At 43.4% G+C, this 16,352-nt stretch overlaps 1 long non-coding RNA gene across 1 annotated transcript in view; it reads right to left on the reverse strand.

Moving 5' to 3' along the window:
• The window catches only part of LOC135312547 (uncharacterized), a 43,037-nt gene that overhangs the window by 13,309 nt on the left and 13,376 nt on the right, over positions 1–16,352 (reverse strand). Inside the window, exons 3-5 of the long non-coding RNA XR_010372127.1 lie at positions 14,338–14,539; positions 11,503–11,552; positions 10,924–10,981 (exon numbers count right to left, since the gene is read on the reverse strand). This is a non-coding gene — a long non-coding RNA (uncharacterized LOC135312547). The remainder of the gene's footprint in view (positions 1–10,923; positions 10,982–11,502; positions 11,553–14,337; positions 14,540–16,352) is intronic.

Here is a 16,352-nt window from a genome sequence, read left to right on the forward strand (position 1 = left end):
TACCAGCAGACTTGTTGTTCAAAAGAAGAACTTCCCCTCCCCCCAGAAAAAGTCTTTGGGTTGAACATGGTTTCCACCCTTACTAAACCAGGACTTCACTAAGAAAAAATATAAATAAGCTGGTCATAAATTAACAGTCATCCCCATTGTGAGCATGAACATGCATACCTGGCCAAGGCAGGGAAAAGCAGATTGATTAAACAACAAAGTTCACCTTGTTTTCTGAGTTGAAAGCTCATGCTGTTTCTTGGCAGAACAGGCATGTCAGGCCTGTAATAACCACTAGCAACCTTGCTTCAATCAGTGTTAAAACCAGCACAATATTAACATCTTGGGGAAAATCCATCTGGAAACTGCTTTCTGGGGGAAAAAAAAAAAATGAAAGGGAGGTAACTGAGTACCACACCCAGTGTTTGGTTATTTATTGATTTCACAGTAACTTTAAAGAACGTCAAATGTCTCCCTCCCCTCACCTGAAAATTTTGTGTTTCAAACAATTTCTGTTAAAATGCAGGGCTGAATACTTGTTCAGAAAGAAGTGGCAAAGAACAGCAGTTCATCAGCTGAAGGTAAATCATTTGGTCTGGCAGAGGTTTCTGTTTGCTATTTGGTTTGACGCTGGAGGAGGCTTTTGTATGCACATCTTACCATGACCACAGATGCCCGGCACAGCAGGGCAGCAAAGCTGGCACAGCAGAGGCATCGCTCCTGTAACAACTGAGCGGTCAGGGCATGCCCAAACTCAGAATTGGAGTCAGAGTAACGGCCCATGCTTAGATGTAGGAAAGCTGTTTGTTGCCTTTACACCTTAGGGGTTTGGCAGTGGAACACGAGAGCTGAACTTTAAAAAGACTGTGTGAAAAAATGGTTAATTTTTGCTGATGTGGTAATACTAAAAGTGACTACTTTTCATTTTCCTCTTGATGTCCTTGACATACGAATACACACTTGATGTTATTTTGCAGCAACCCTTCTGGCTGTTGAATCAACTAACCTGATAGCGTCAGGATTCAGCAGACGCGTGTGCCTGGCATAAAAGGTTTTATGTAAATCTTGTTGCGGGAAAGTTAATGCAAAGCTAACTGGGTAAATGAGCCAAAGAAAGCCTTTTCTTTATAGTTTGCTCCACTTTTTCCTTTTTAACAGAAGCTCTGTACTCTACCATTGATAAAGTTTGGCGACTATACTAATGATGTACAGCGCACATGCTCTAAAATCCACCTACACTACATGAATGCCACCCTGTACTGCTGGTTCAGCTTGGAAGTTCAATGTGAATGTTTTGGAGACTTCAGCAAAGTATTTTTGGAAAGAAAGCAAATGATTCAGGGTCTGGACATTGGATTTTGAAATTAGCAAAATATTTACAGCTTACTCTGAAAAACACTTTGTCACCAAGAGCTGGACTGTGAAGAGGGCATTTGGGTCTGGATTAATTTTAGATGAGGTTTTAGGACCAGGCTAGGCTGTAGGTTCGTGTTCAATGATGCTTAAATGTAACACCCCAGCCTTCCTACACCCTGGCCTGTCTGGGATCACGCCCTGCCAAATGTCTGTCACCTTGGGCTTCATTAGCATGAGAAAACAGACCCTTTTGGCTTTGTGTGTCACTGTAAAAGAAACCACTGGGGCTGGTTTGCCAGTCATCTCTTTTGGCTAGTTGTATATAGCTGCCTCATACGCTCAACCTTAAAAGGAATTGGACACGATTTATTTAGGTTTGGTTTTTTTATTACGGCTCTTAAGTAGGTACCAGAGTGAAGGTTCCTGTTTACAGTGGTGAACATTTACTCAGGTAACTACTCCTGAAGGACCCAGGTGCACTGGCTGACTAAGCACTCAGCAGAATGAGTAAATATTTTATAATCAAGCCCTTAATTGAGAATTCTGTATTTTAAAAAAAATAATAATCCTGCAGCTTCCATATGAACTATTACCTGTGCATTTAAGGGGGATGGGGGTTGCATTCACTTTCTCCAGCTATTCTAATAGCTATTTTACCAGATGGAGGTATCATAAATACAATGCTTGATATGGTGAGTGAAGCGAATACCTAAAAATATTTGCAGAAAAAAAAAATGTGAATGAATAACACAGATAACTAGCAGGTAATTTTCCTTAAATGAAGAAACTTTCATTTGTCACATTCATTCAATCAGGGAAAAGAAATAGTGCCACGTAACCAGCGTATGTGCAAAGCACGCCTCTTGTCTACAGCAAAAATACTTCGTTTTACCTTTGAATTAGCTATGTAGGGAGGAAAAAAAAATATCCTCCCTCCACAAATGATTTTGGGAATAATTATGTCTGATGGAAAAAAAAAAAATCATAGTCTGTTTATGGACATTGTGAATGGAAAGGGATGTGAAATCTGTGAAGGTACTAATTAATTATAAATTATTGTTGGTTTTGGTTGGCAACAGCCATTGAACACAAATATATTAAGGGCAGTAAGAGCCCAGACTACACAGAAAAGCACAAGGCAGTCAAACTTTTGGAAAGACAACTAGAGGGGGTACAGATCATACTGTGATCTATTCAACACTGGTGAAAGAGCACTGTAAATGTTTGTTTACTTTTTGTACTCGTTGGCTTCTTAAACAAAAGAACTGATACTATTTAAAAGCCTGACTGTGTCATGCTGTTCCCCCCCCCCAACCTCCAGAAGCTGAGTGTCTCTCCCAAGTTCTCTGCGTTACTGTCGAACGCACGGGAGGTGGGTCAGCTCCGCAGCCAGCAAGAGCGGACGGAGAGGATTACGTGTCCCATCACGTAATGGGACAGAAGTGGAGAATCCTCTGCTGGGTCGGGACTGAGCGCGATGACCACTGAAGTCGGTACAAGCCCCTTCTTTGAATGCCAAGGTTATGGGCAGGGTTTTAGAACAGTGCAATTCGATAAGGCTAAAGTACCTTTAATTTTTTTTCAAGCCACATGTGTATTTTTTAAATTTCTGAATCACACGTCAGTGAAAATCCACGTTACATGGTTGCGTTCAGTGGAGTAACACTAGGAGAAAAATGGGTTCAGCCAAGATCAAACGCTGAGTGCATTTTTAAAACTGAGGCTCTGCAAAGGATTTTAGCCTCACCCCAGTTTTATATACCCAAACAAGCTTACTCCTTTAGCTGGAATGAGGAGGTTTTTAATCTCCCTTTCGAATTCTGGGGTTAACTGTCCTTGTACAAGATGTGGTCAGGTTCAAGTTTTAAGCAGTATTTTGTGCTGCAGTAACCACCCCATGACAGACAACCTTTTCATCAGATAAGAAAAAAAAAATCCTCTTCTTCAGGTCAGTACAAGAAAGGAACATGACACTGCTATAAATATAGAGCCCAGAGGTGCGAAATCTTGTGCATTAAATGCAGTCATTGGCCACGTATATTTTTTTCCCCAAATGTTTCAGATGGTCTCAGACAGAGAAGCAAATATATACACAGGGTAATCTCAGCACTGAAAACAACTTTCGTTATTAAATGATTCTCTCTGTAATTGCTGTGAAAATTTTTCAGGCAATTATTTAAAAAACATATAACTGATTCGAGGGGATTGACTTGGGTAAATGAGTTACATGTGCAACCTCAGGTTTAGAGGCAGAAGCAGCTGAAAACTGTGGGAAAAGGCCACTCGATCACATTTCCATTTGCCAGGTGGAGGCCAAAGAGACCCAGCAAGGCTAAATAAAGACTTTTCAGATAACAATTTGAATGTTTTAATCTGTGATACTAAAAGGAAAACCCTGGTCACCAAGCAACTAAAGTTAGACATTTAAATTATGCAACTGATTTCAAGAGGTGTGCAAATACACTACGGTGCCCAATAAAGTCAGAGAGAGATGAGGAGTGCTCAGAGTATGGCGGGGGGAAAGGAAGAAAAAATAATCCGACGTGATGGTCTCAGGTGTGTACGGCTAAGTTTAATCACTGCAGCAGCGATATTTTTAAATCCTGTCTCCAAAGGTGCCTTGGACAAGCTTTTCTGTAAGGAGGGGGTGGTGGTGGTGAGATCTATATGCACATGATGGTTGGATGAAAAAAATTTAAATGGCTGTCAGAAATCACAGTCTGGATTTTTTTTTTAATTTGACCCCACCCTTTGAAATGATAAGGATTTCCTCTTGCCAAAGGTTACCATTGGCTAGAAGGAGTTTTTGAGACCCTATCTTAAGAGCGGTGTTTAAAACCAGAGATTTTTACAGGATGGCGCTGGCTGTTTGTGTGAATGTAAGTGGCAAGTCTCTCGAGGCTCATCCAGCTCTGGATTAGATGAAGTCATGCCCAGGTCAGTGCTGCCAGAAGGATGGGCCTGATAAGGCAAGAAAGGAATGAATGTGAAATGGGAGGGGAGATATTGGTGACTCATTGCTAATCCTGAGCGTTTGCTTACTCACCTTGCCAGAAATAAAACAGAGTAGAAGCAGCACAAAATTTCACCCAAAGCAATATTAAAAAATAATCTTATTCTAAATAAAATGAACTGATTAAAATTAACATAGTGGTTCTTTTTTTCAACCCAAGAAACAAAACTATTTAAAGTTTTTTTTTCTGAGTGTCACTTCGCAAAACGCGTTCTCAGCTTGGGGGTGGGGGCAGAGACGAAAGTCCCTCCATTCTGGAGGCAGCCCCATGGCTTTCACTCAGCCATCTGTGGTGCTGGGGTCTGCTGCAAGGTGCCGGCGATCCTCAGTGAGGGCAGCAGCCGTTCTGCAAACAGCCACAGCCCTGCACCGTGGCCACTCGCTACACACGCTGGGCTAAATGAGCTCCAGTTGGCCAGTTACAATGGAAAAATGGCACTACCACAATTTTAAGATGACAGCGCTATGGCAAACCAGCCATCTCATGCTTGAGTTACTGGCACAAGCAGTAGATTTAGAGTATTATGAAAATGTATGCGTTCTGAAGTGCTGTGAATTATACTAAATAATTCTGAATATCTCTTTTGCTATACTAATGAATCAAAGCAGAGCTTACCACATTATCTGCAATCACCACGGAGAAAATGGATTTCAGTGTACATAGTTACTGTACAAATAGTGCATCCCCAGCACATTCTTTAATTAAGTAGCGTCTGATTGCATAATAATAACAATAATAGAAAAAGAGATGTCCAGCCTGCACACAGGCCAATTAAGGTATCAAGTGCATGAGGCTAAAGCACTCCTGACTGGGGAAAAGTCATCAGGGAGGTGCCCGGCTTATGGCGTACTCACCTCCCTGCCTTCGCCTCCCACCAGCCCTCCTGGCAGCAAACCAGCGAGCGTGGAGACCTTTTTCCCTGCAGCCTAGCACGGGAACAGGTCATGGGGACAGCAAGGTCTCCATCGTTTTACAGGCTCCTGGCAGAAACTAAGGAAGCTGTGCCTGCGGCACAGAGGCACAAGGTAGCTTCAGCACTTGAGCGATTCGCACGGTGCCTCACAGCTTCGCTGAGTAGGATTTTCACTAGCCGGAGGGACCGGGCCCACTGCCACTATGTGCTACAGGTGTACTCGAGAATTCATGGACAGCAGTAAGCTGGAATGCACTTTATGGGGTGGCTGGATCATAGGTTTATGGCCTGAAATAGGACCCAAACCGCTTTGTTGGTGAGAGGCAGACTGTGAAGATCATATAATTCATGCTGGGGAGTGGATACGAAACGAGAATGTGGGCAAAATCTAGGAGAACCCACAGACTCGCTAGCTGTCTTGCCATTAATTATGGCTAATGGCCTAATACCAGAAATAAACATCTTGAAATTTAATACATTCCACATTCAGCCTGTAGAAACTCCCTTTACAGAGATGGCCCAGAAGGACTAAATTATCTAAAAACTAGGATGCTAGAATTATGCATTGCTAACAGCACTGGCATAAATGCAGTAGAGCAGCGGGTGCTCTGACTCACTGGAGAGAATATTTTACCATCCAGAAGGAACTTCTGGCAGTTGACAAAATTCATAACTATTTTTGTACCCTCTGCCCGGGTGAAGAGGGTGGTCAAGACAGTACCAGTACGGCTGGAAGGCCTCTTCTGCTTGAGCGTTGCTGTGGCGGAGCTGGCCAGGTGGCTGCAAATGCAACACCTGTGCTGTGATTTCGTGGGCACATCCCAGCCTAGACACGCGCATACTAATGCACTGCTCAGACGGCCTTTTCGGGAAGATAATTGCATGCACTGCCCTGAGAGCCGGGAATGGGCCACTTCAGGGAATGAGTCTGCTCCTCAAGATACAGCCACTTATTCTCTTCTCAGCACTGTAGAAGGGCAAATGTCCCTGGTTCAGGCCTTGGAAATAATGAGGTAAAATGGACTCGGCGCCATTAAAACCTCCCCAAAGACAGGACTAGATATTAGAATATCTGATTGAAAAAAAGTGACAGGCAAACACAGCCTGCCTTGAAAGGACCCCTCCTCTCAAAGAGCCACACTAAAAGCTCCCTGGTCACAGAAGGAGAGCTGGGAATTAAACATGAAGTGGCCTGCAGAGATGCTAGAAAAAACCAAATAAGCCAAAACGCAGCTAAAGATACCGACCGCGATGAAACAGGAGGTTCTGCAGGCAGACCGGTGTGCAAGGCTGCAGTCGGAGACCAGGGTTTTCCTTGTTCCTCCAGCAAAAAGAGGTGAATGGTAGAAAGACAACTTGCTGTTATGCCTGTTGAAAAGGGGGAAGACAGGCAGACATACGCTTAGGGTGAGTGTGTCTTAAGATCTAACCCACTCCGCTTCCAGCTGAAAGGCGTTCACTTTTAGTATATATACACTTGCTGAACCAATGCAGGTTGTGACTATCAGCCTTGTGACTTGACCTCATGCCACGGAGACAGCCAGGTCCAGGGCAGTTTTGTCTCCAAATACATCCTAAATTTGTCTGTTTAAAATAGGATTTATGTATATTTAAGCATCTAACAAAACACCCAGTTCAAAAAGTCAGGATTCATCAATGGTCTCATTCACGTGCTTGAAATACAGCACGTGCTGAAGGATGCGGCTGAACCAAGGCCCGTGTTAACGGGCGTCCAGAAATGCTGAGTTCCTGGGCACTGCTGGGTAAACAGATGGCTCTTTATTTTGGAAGCCTAAATATAGAACTGGTGCCCAACTTCAGATAATCAGAATTTTATCCTCTCTACAAAGACCTTGCAAAAAACAAGTTATCACTGTGCAACCAATAGTCGCCTTTTATATTTTACCCTGACTTTACTGAATCTAGAGTCAAAAGTTTCTCAGTACTTCTGCCACTAATTAAAAAAAATTTTGTGACCCTTTTATAAGGAAAAATACAGGGGCTGTAGCTCCCATACGCTGAATACGCTTACATTTAGCTTGGTTCAATTCCAAAGGCCATGATCCAACAAGATATTCAAACACCTGTATAACTTAAACACACTTTTAAGTACCGCACTGAACTTTGGTGAAAGCAGGCAAAATAAATTCTGTTAAAACACCACTTTATTTCTTTTAAATCTGATTTTGTGAGACCCTTGAATGCAATGCATCACTGAAAAATATTTCCTTCCGCATGTAGAATATTTTAATATTAAGCCAGATATTTTTATATTTCCACAAATTAAATGCACCATGGCTGAAGGTTTGACAGAAAGTTTAATTTGCACATAAAAAGGCAGAATGATTTCAGTTTTGACAGCAGAAGCTTTTGATTTGTTAATAAAGGCAATTCTTTCTCAATTGTGAACATATTCCCCAAATAAGAGAATGCAGTTTGTAACAACAGCAACAAAAAAAATCTTCCTGGTGTGGAGAACAAACTTTTGATCCAAAGTTATTAAAGAAATTCAAATTCTATAAATATAGAAGAATGAAACTTTCACATTCAAGCTTTAGTAGTAACAGAACAAGAATCAGAGGAAGATACATGTTCCTGCCACATTCTCTCTAGCTACTGTTATTAACGTAACCTACCTTCAATATAGTTGGACGAAGTTAATTGCTAGAAAGTACCTGCAAAAGGTTGAAGTAATTTTGGGGTTTGAGGGGAAGAAAGCCGTGTGTCTGGGAATGGTTTCGGTGAAAATCTGTGCAGGTTTCCCCTGCGGCGACCTAAGCAAACTGCAATCTTTGAAAACTAAGATTTCAGATTCTTGTGATGAAACCCAAGTGCCACAAAGTTTGTAAACCAAGGTATAACTGAGGGAACTAGAGGCCAAGCCTTCAGGCTGACCTCCTCTGCACCCATGTCAGAGTTCTCCTTTTCTCCTGAGAGCCACAGAGGAGTGAGTCTGGAGCTACGAAGCAGTTTGAGCAGAGCCAGTTAAGCATGGGAAGGAAAAAAAAACCCCAGAATTGGATTCCTGATCTCAGATCAAACAAATTACTCAAAACTTTTCCCTGTGTGACAGCCAAAAGCTGCGGCATGGAAGTGAAGCTGAAAGTACCCAGGATCCATTTCAGTACATAAAAGGGTAAAGAAGCACCCACCCGGGGGCCTGCCAAGTTCTCAGCTTTTACAGGCTCCGCAAGTACTTTGCCCTGGCATCAAAAGTTGCCTAAAGCTTCTCAACAGGATAAGCAGCTGGTCCAAACAGTTTGAGGAACAAAATAGCCAGTTACTACAATTCCAATACTTCTAACTCTGAGAGCAGACACTAATCCAGACCACCGACACATGGGCTCCGAGAGAGCACTAGCGTGGGCACGGCCAAGGCAATAGGCAAACTACGTGAATATGCCTGATGGAAGATATAACGCCTCTCCCACACACTACTAGAAAACTCCTCCTGGACATCTGCAGCCATGGCACGAAGCTGTTGACTGTCTGTGTCACCGGAGAGAGCGGTTACTTACAGATGATTGGCAGCAGCATATCCTGCTATAATGCTAACTAAGCCTGTGACACAGCCTGCTATCAATATTTTACTCTATCGCACGTCACATTTTGCAGTGACACCAGATACGGTGCTCTGAGGCTTACTGGTTCATGGTCCTTCCATTTAATAATAAAGTCTCTTGATTTTTGTAAACTTCCAAGCTTTTATTGGAGGGAGTCAAGCAGTTCATTACTGAAAGACATTTTTGTTTTCCAAACAGTATCCCCTCATGCTTTTCTTTGCTTGCATCTCACCACAGTTGCCTCCTAATCCAGTGTTGGTGAAACAAGGCTGAAGGTATTTTGATCATGTTTTCACACTTCTGATGTACAGTTGCCTTGTCTCCTTCCACTCTGCTTCTGACTACACTCTGCTTCACAAATGCAGCCATCTGGCACAACATCTCATTTTTTTGCATCGACACCTGAGTAATCTGAGCCCTTTTTTTCTTTTTTCCTTTTTTTTTTTTTTTTTTAATAAAGCAACTGTTTCCAGCTCCAATGCATAGGCTTATAATAGGCAGGCCACATCCCATTAAAGAAAAGCAGGGGATGTGAGAGGTCACTGGTATTAATGCTAGAAAATGTTTATGGTGAGATGAGAGAAAAAAAAGCGTCCAGCATTCACAGTGAGATTATCACAAGTCATTTCCAGCATGTTTTTTTTTTCCTTCACATTGGTTTACTTACAGCCACAGGAATGGTAATTTTAAAACTTCACCTCCTTCAGGTTTGCGCACTAAAGACTCTAGGCTTGATCACCCTGGCAGAAAGCTCTACAGGGCACCAGGGACAGCATGCAGGACTGTAGGGGAATAGACAGGGATCGGCGACTGGAAGATCACGGGATGTGATGGAAAGATAGACTCCTCCCCATAGGAGTGGCAGGAACAGGAAGCGCAAGAGCTATATAAGCGTGTGACGCAGCTAAATAAACGGACATTTTGTATCCATCATATTGATGTCTGTGCATCACTGTCCCCAGGGTGGGTAGAGCCCTGTGTCCCGGAGATATGCGGCCCAAGATAAGTTCTCCCGTAGAAGCGTACAGCTACACAGGACAGAGCAGTACCACACGCCAGAGCAAATCCAGCTTGGTGTGGCAGGAGCAGCATTTAAAGAGTGCTCATTTCATCTCTGGATCCTGTTATTGACAAAGAAAATAATTTGTGTCATGGACAGTTTAGTGGTGCGGCCACCTCCGGGAATGGGAAGGAACTCTTTAAGACAATCGGCTGCAATCCCACTAACTCCAGTGGGTTCACGCTGGGAAGGGTTTTCCCTTTCACAGGGTTCAGTGCATTGGTCACATCTGAACACAGTTCTTTAAGATCACGACTCACAATACTATTAAGTCAAGCATCAATCAAGCCCTGCCTTTTTTTTTTTAAATTGGGAAATGAAGCATTTCCATATAACGTGAGTATGAAACATACTTATAAATATATTGACGGCAAAGTTGTGTCCCCAAAAATTCATGAGAGTCTTACCGTGCATTGCTGTAAGGCCAAAGTGGCATCCCAAGAGTTTTCTCCAGGCCTTATCTTAAAGGACATCTTTCAGCCTTACTCTCTTTTGCTAACACTCACCTTTCCCATGCTAGAAATAAATTTGACAACGCTAACTTGATCTCCACCTGGCTGCCATCTCCTCCACACATCTGATCCTACTCCTGAACTCTATCCCTCTTGAAATAAAAGACGGCCACCACCCCGCGGACCAAGTGACCTGGAAACACTGCACAGAGATATACGAGAATGGTGCAACTGTGCCAAAGGAAACTCACAAATCACATACTCCGGGCAATGGGACAACTGGCAGAAAGACAAAATAAAACGGCTGCCTCTCTACCTCTCACAGACTCCCTCAGCTGACGCCACTGCAGTCTGCTGCCGAAGCATATCTGCATCAGCTAAACCCACTGTTTCTCTAAAAAACCCCTTGCTGCAGTCCTTCGAAGCAGGAGGAATTGGGGCAGCCAAGGTCGGGATGGTGCTGCAAGCCAGGAGAACCATTTCCTGCCAGCTCAACATAGACCCAAGGACAGAGGGACAGAAGCAGACATGGGAGATAAGGGACAGGTTTCAAGTGGCTGCCCTGCATGCACCCTACCTGGCCAGTCCCTTTGAGCAGCGTGGCATGTTTGGACAGGAAGCAATCACTGCAGCACCTGAAATAAAGACACAAATTCTCAGGCACAGCAGCTGAGGCCCCATCATTCAAGTTGTCACAAACCACGGATGTCAACAGTATGATTTTTGCTGTCAATATCAATTTGGAAAGTGCCATTGATAATGCGCCAGTACAGTTCAGTAACATTTGACTCTACAGACTGAACCTGCACTGAAATCTTGCTTTTTTTCTCCAGTTGTTCCAGATAGACTCTTCCAACAGACTCCATCTTTAAGTGTGGGCTAGACAAGCACACTGGGCATCTGTGCCACATCAGCTTAGTGTCTCTGCTTTGGTGGGTTGACAAAGAAGATTTTGCGATGCTACGAGCAGCTTCCTGCCTGTGTGAACGGTCAGCAGGGGCCACAGCATTCTTTTTGGAGGAATTTACATCTCAGGAAGATGCCAAAGGGAAGGGAAGGAGTTTGACATAGAAAACTCAATCTAGATCCCACCAGGGCCTGAATGCAGGCTCAGAACCAAGCTAGGACAATCCGGGCTTGGTTTTGTGAGAAATACCTCCTTTTCAAGATGCAGCCGCGTGGAAGATTCCCTTCTTCACTTTCAACCTGAACAGAGAGATGGAGCAGTTAATGGGGGGAAGAGAAAGGCCATGAAAATTACAAGCTGTGCAAAAAGTTTCTTTGCAAATAACAGCTTAAACCCACTAAGAAGTTAGGTTAAAATGGTTTCAAAGTCTAAAATTAGTTACATTTTAAACTAACAGCATATGCTTTTATTGTCTCCGATCTAAAATATAATCCCAGGAGACTGTGAAAAGCATGCAAATTACGGAAAGCTAATTTGCTCCAACAGCGACACCTCCCATGTAGTTGGGAGGTCTATTAGAACTAGTGTACTCTCCATTATTTGCATATTAATAGCACCTGCTGAAATACTTTGGGATTTACTTTTCCTGCCAGCAGAGGGACAAAAAAACCCCAAAAACAAAACAAACAAAAAATTATATAAAATTCTTTTCATACAGATTTAATGAACAATAAACGATCTAGACAGTGCTCAGAATGCCAAATTAGTGAGAGGCAGGGGGTAGGACTTCAGATGCCATCTGTGATTTTCAGAGAAACTGGACTGCAAGTTTTTTGTTTAAAAAAAAAAATTTTTTTTAAATCCCAAACCAAAAGAACCAAACAACAAAAAAGCCCTCTCTGGAAAGTGCTGGGTAATTTGAAATCACTCACTTGGCTCAAGACTGAAGAATGGAAAAGTTTAACTAAAGAAATCCAGACACAGCAGCAAGAAAAAAAAGGAAAAAACAACAAACCCCCCCTACACATCCACAACCAGCAAAAGCAGAACCCCCCAAAGTGGACCTTGATTAAAAATCTACAAAACCCCAGGCTTTGATATTAGCCAGGCCTGCAAGGCCTAGTTCCCTGCACATAAAACAAAAAATAAATTAAAACCAGCTACAGCCTGAGATTTACTTAACAAGCCAACTTCCAATCTCTGCTTATGACCACTGCTTCCCCCTCTGGCCCCCTGACTACAAAAAAAGCTCCTTGTGTATTCCTATAGCTCATCTTCTTCAGGGTAAGGACGAAAGCAGCTTCCTTTCTGTGGTAGCAAATGGAAAAAGCTCACTTTTCAGTGCAAAGCTGAGCCAGAGCCCGCAGGCTGGATGTATAACACATGCCTTTTTCTGCAGAGCGGATAGAGGAACCTGACCAGGGAGGCCGGGGCATTCCCCAGTACCTCTTTTTCCAAACAGGCAATTGGTATTCCTGAAGAAACACCAGTCAGGTACTCACATTCCCTTCAAGAGTTACAAGGGGCCTATATTTCTCCTCGCTTTTTAAACCCACTGCTTTAATTCTGATTAGGCACCCTTTTTTAAATAGGCACTAGGATTTTTTACTGCTGGTGTGCTGAATTTCTGTAGCATTTTAACTACCTTCATATTCCCAAACGAAGAAGGCAATTGGCTTCAAGTTAAAACGACTAAATTGTTCTCTACATATTAAAAAAGTAGTGAAAGAGCGTTTCACGTAGGATGACGAAGCGTGGAAAGTGACGTTTTGAGCAGCCTGGCCAGTGCCCTGCTGGGAGGGTGAATCGAGAGTCTGCCCTGAGCAAGGGCAGCCTTCAGCCACTGTCCCAGTGAAACCCTGCGGCTGCCTTCCCCTGCGGCAGCAGAGCCCCCAGCTCCATCCCTTTGCACTGTGTGACTCCCGGGGGGCGGTGGGGGGGTGGGGGAGGGGCACAGAGAAGAAGGGACTGTTATTGGGCAATATATTATTGTTGGCCTCTTCTCTCAGAGCTCAGTATGTCTTGTGGCTCTGCACAGCCAAAGGAGGCTATGAAAATCTTGCTCAGTGTCCATTATAATTACTGAAGGAGGCAATCAAACGTTAGAGCAATGTGGACCCCTGAAATGCTATAGACAGGCAACTCCCACCATGGCTGTCAACAAATGCTAATTCTCATCAATGTATATGTAACTTTTAAAGGTTGCAACAGTGGTAGCTATTAGTATTAGCTGGTAGCTAATTAGTAATAAGTAGTAGAACTAGTTAAAGTTGCAGGATGGGAAGCAGATGCAGATGGGAGGACTCAGCTCTGAGCTTACGATCACTGCTGGTGATAATTTTCAGCATGTTTTTGCGTAGTCAAGAACCTCTAAATAGCTGGAAGGGAAAGGGGTTACCAGAATGGTTCCTGGGAGGCTTCAGTGGTTCAGGGCATTGAAAAGCAAACGCATCTCTCTGTTTAAGACAGTACCTCAAAACTGTTAAAGACTGAGTGTTGCTCTCATTCAGATAGATTCAGTGCCCTATAAAAATGGGTTTGCACTCCATTTCTAGAAGAGGAGGGCAGGACCCATCTCCTCTGACTTTTCTATGTCCAGCAATCAGGTACCCACTCTGGGCTGCTCACAGATGCTGCGCTGCAGGGGTGGTGAGAGCAGGCGCAGCACCTCAGCAGGGGAAGCATCTCCACCAACACAGAGGAAGGCCATCCCCAACAAGCAGGACTCAGTAACCCAAAGCATCTTCCTCAGCACAGCCTTGCCTGCTGCCATAATGTATTTCAGAGAGACGAAGGCATGAAGAAGGGTTCAGAGGGACCTGTCCTCTTACAGTCAGGAACACACCCTGCCCTGCAGTGCAGCACATCAGGGAGATATGGACTGCTACCACCTGCCAGCTACATGGCTAAAACCTTCCTGAGCTGCCGCACAGCACCGCCCCAGCCTTTCTGTGAAGTGTTCTTCCAGACGCCAAGAGCCATGTATTTGTAATGACAGCAATAAAAATAATAATAAAAAACCCACCCCGAAAAGCAAAACCAGGCCATTACCTATTATAACAAATTGAATTGGATGCTCCTTACCTGAAATTTCATGAGCAATTAGCAAATGGAAATATCCACAAATGCATGTATGCCCGATTATCCTTGTAGAGATTTCAGCAGCCACATCACAAGCTTGCAGTTTGCCATCTAGCAGCTCTAGCAGCCTCCAAACCACAGCTTTTTCTTCTTTCTCTTTTTTTAACATGAAGTTCATGGCAGCCAGTGTTTTACCACCTGCACACTGGGGGAGAAAAAAAGCAAGGGGGCGAGGATCAATATATACAGTAAGTTTATATTCAGCAAGAGCATGTTGCAGAGTGGGGAGCTGTGATGTGTGTGTTTGCATTGTCTGTGAAAGGATCCTTAGCGGCACTGCAGCTGGAAAAATAATGGAAGATCAGGGCACTGTCTTCAGTGACAAACTTTCATCTGGCAAGTTACAATTATATCGTAGGAAATGATACCTTAGACCACAACTAATTTGTGAATCCCAGGAAAGGCAGATCACTGATTCTTCATCAGGGCTGCAGAACCTGATCTATAAAAATTTGGGCCCCAGCAGGAGGTTGTGTGCAAGTGTGATTTGCATTTCAATTCTTAGTCCACCACAATGTTTAAATCTTCCTGCAGCATTATCACAATGGAAGTTTTTGTTCTCAGTGTGCTCAAAATACATATAAAAAAATAAAAAATCATGGTACAATGGAAGTCAGTTGTTAATGGGAAAGAATGTGGCATTTATGCTCAAATTGTGTCACAAAACACCATTACATCACTGTCTGTCATCATTTTATGGGGGATTGAGTCCTCCAACACCATCTTTGGGGACTTCATGTGGTGCTTGTCACTATCATTCCACTTCCACAAACACCACAGCCCTTTCAATTTTTGTCTGCCCAGAACTCAGAATATGTTACATTATTTAATTTTTATAAGAAGCTTTTCTGTATGAAGAATTCACAAAAAATAAAAGCCATTTCCCCCAAAAAGCCCTGAGCTTGTGAGTGACGGTTATGGCAATTTCGGGCAGGCTCCCTTTACAGGAGATGGCAGCAGCTGTGCCATCCTTCCTGCTGACTGATGGCACAGGTCCAACTGATCCTACATAGAGCAGCCGCCACTGCAGGCAACGATGGCATGACACTCGCATACTTCCCCCAAAAACTTTATGGATCAGACTACGAACCCTGTATTTGTGCTGGAGATGAGTTATTCATAGCACAGGAGGGCTTCCCAGTGCCACCACTGAATCAGGGAGACAAATTTGCAGAGAGGTAAAAAAAAATCTGCTCCCAACTCCTTTAGCCAAGGAAATGTTCCACATAAAATGCTCACAGCCTCTTAACCCAGTGTCAACAAAGACAGGTCTTCATGCCTTTCCTGCGTGTTTGTGAAGCCAACTGAGCCAAACTCTTTGAGAGGAAGCCAGTATGCAGAGCTTTCCACAGGCCATAGAAGATGATTATTAATGTACTGGCAGAGCTCAGATGCATCTCCTCACTGCATATAGAGCCAGGTTTAGTTCTGAAGAGCTTCATATGACTATGAATTCAAATTTACATTTATTTTGGCAATTTGATATGTGTTTTCCTATGTGTAGAATTTTATTGCCACTTACTCAGATATGGCTAACCTTGGCAACCCTTTCCAGGGACACGTTCTCCAGCTGATTGAATTGCCAGGCTCCAAAGCTCAAAGCCCAAGTAAAGGGTGCAGGAGTTTGTCTACCAGCAACAGAGGAACATCAAACATATCCCAAAAGTGCTTCCAAGTTTCTTTCTGCTTTTGCTGTTACTGGAATTGAGAGGAGCTTTCTATTGACTTCAGCAGGTACAGGCTTAATGAAGGACAGTTTTCCTACCCATCCCCTTCACTCTAATTTGCCATATTGGGACCCCGCAATTTGTTTTATTGCATAGTGATACATACTGGCATTTGCAAGATTGCAGCACTTTCACTGTGAACTTTCGTACAAGCTGCTCCCCTATGACAAATGGAAAGCAAATCTCCACACTGAAGGTTACAGCTCTTCCTGAAATGCACTCAGTGCAGTG

Source organism: Phalacrocorax carbo, chromosome 3 (assembly GCF_963921805.1).
Source record: "Phalacrocorax carbo chromosome 3, bPhaCar2.1, whole genome shotgun sequence".
In the NCBI taxonomy this organism is placed as follows: Eukaryota; Metazoa; Chordata; class Aves; order Suliformes; family Phalacrocoracidae; genus Phalacrocorax; species Phalacrocorax carbo.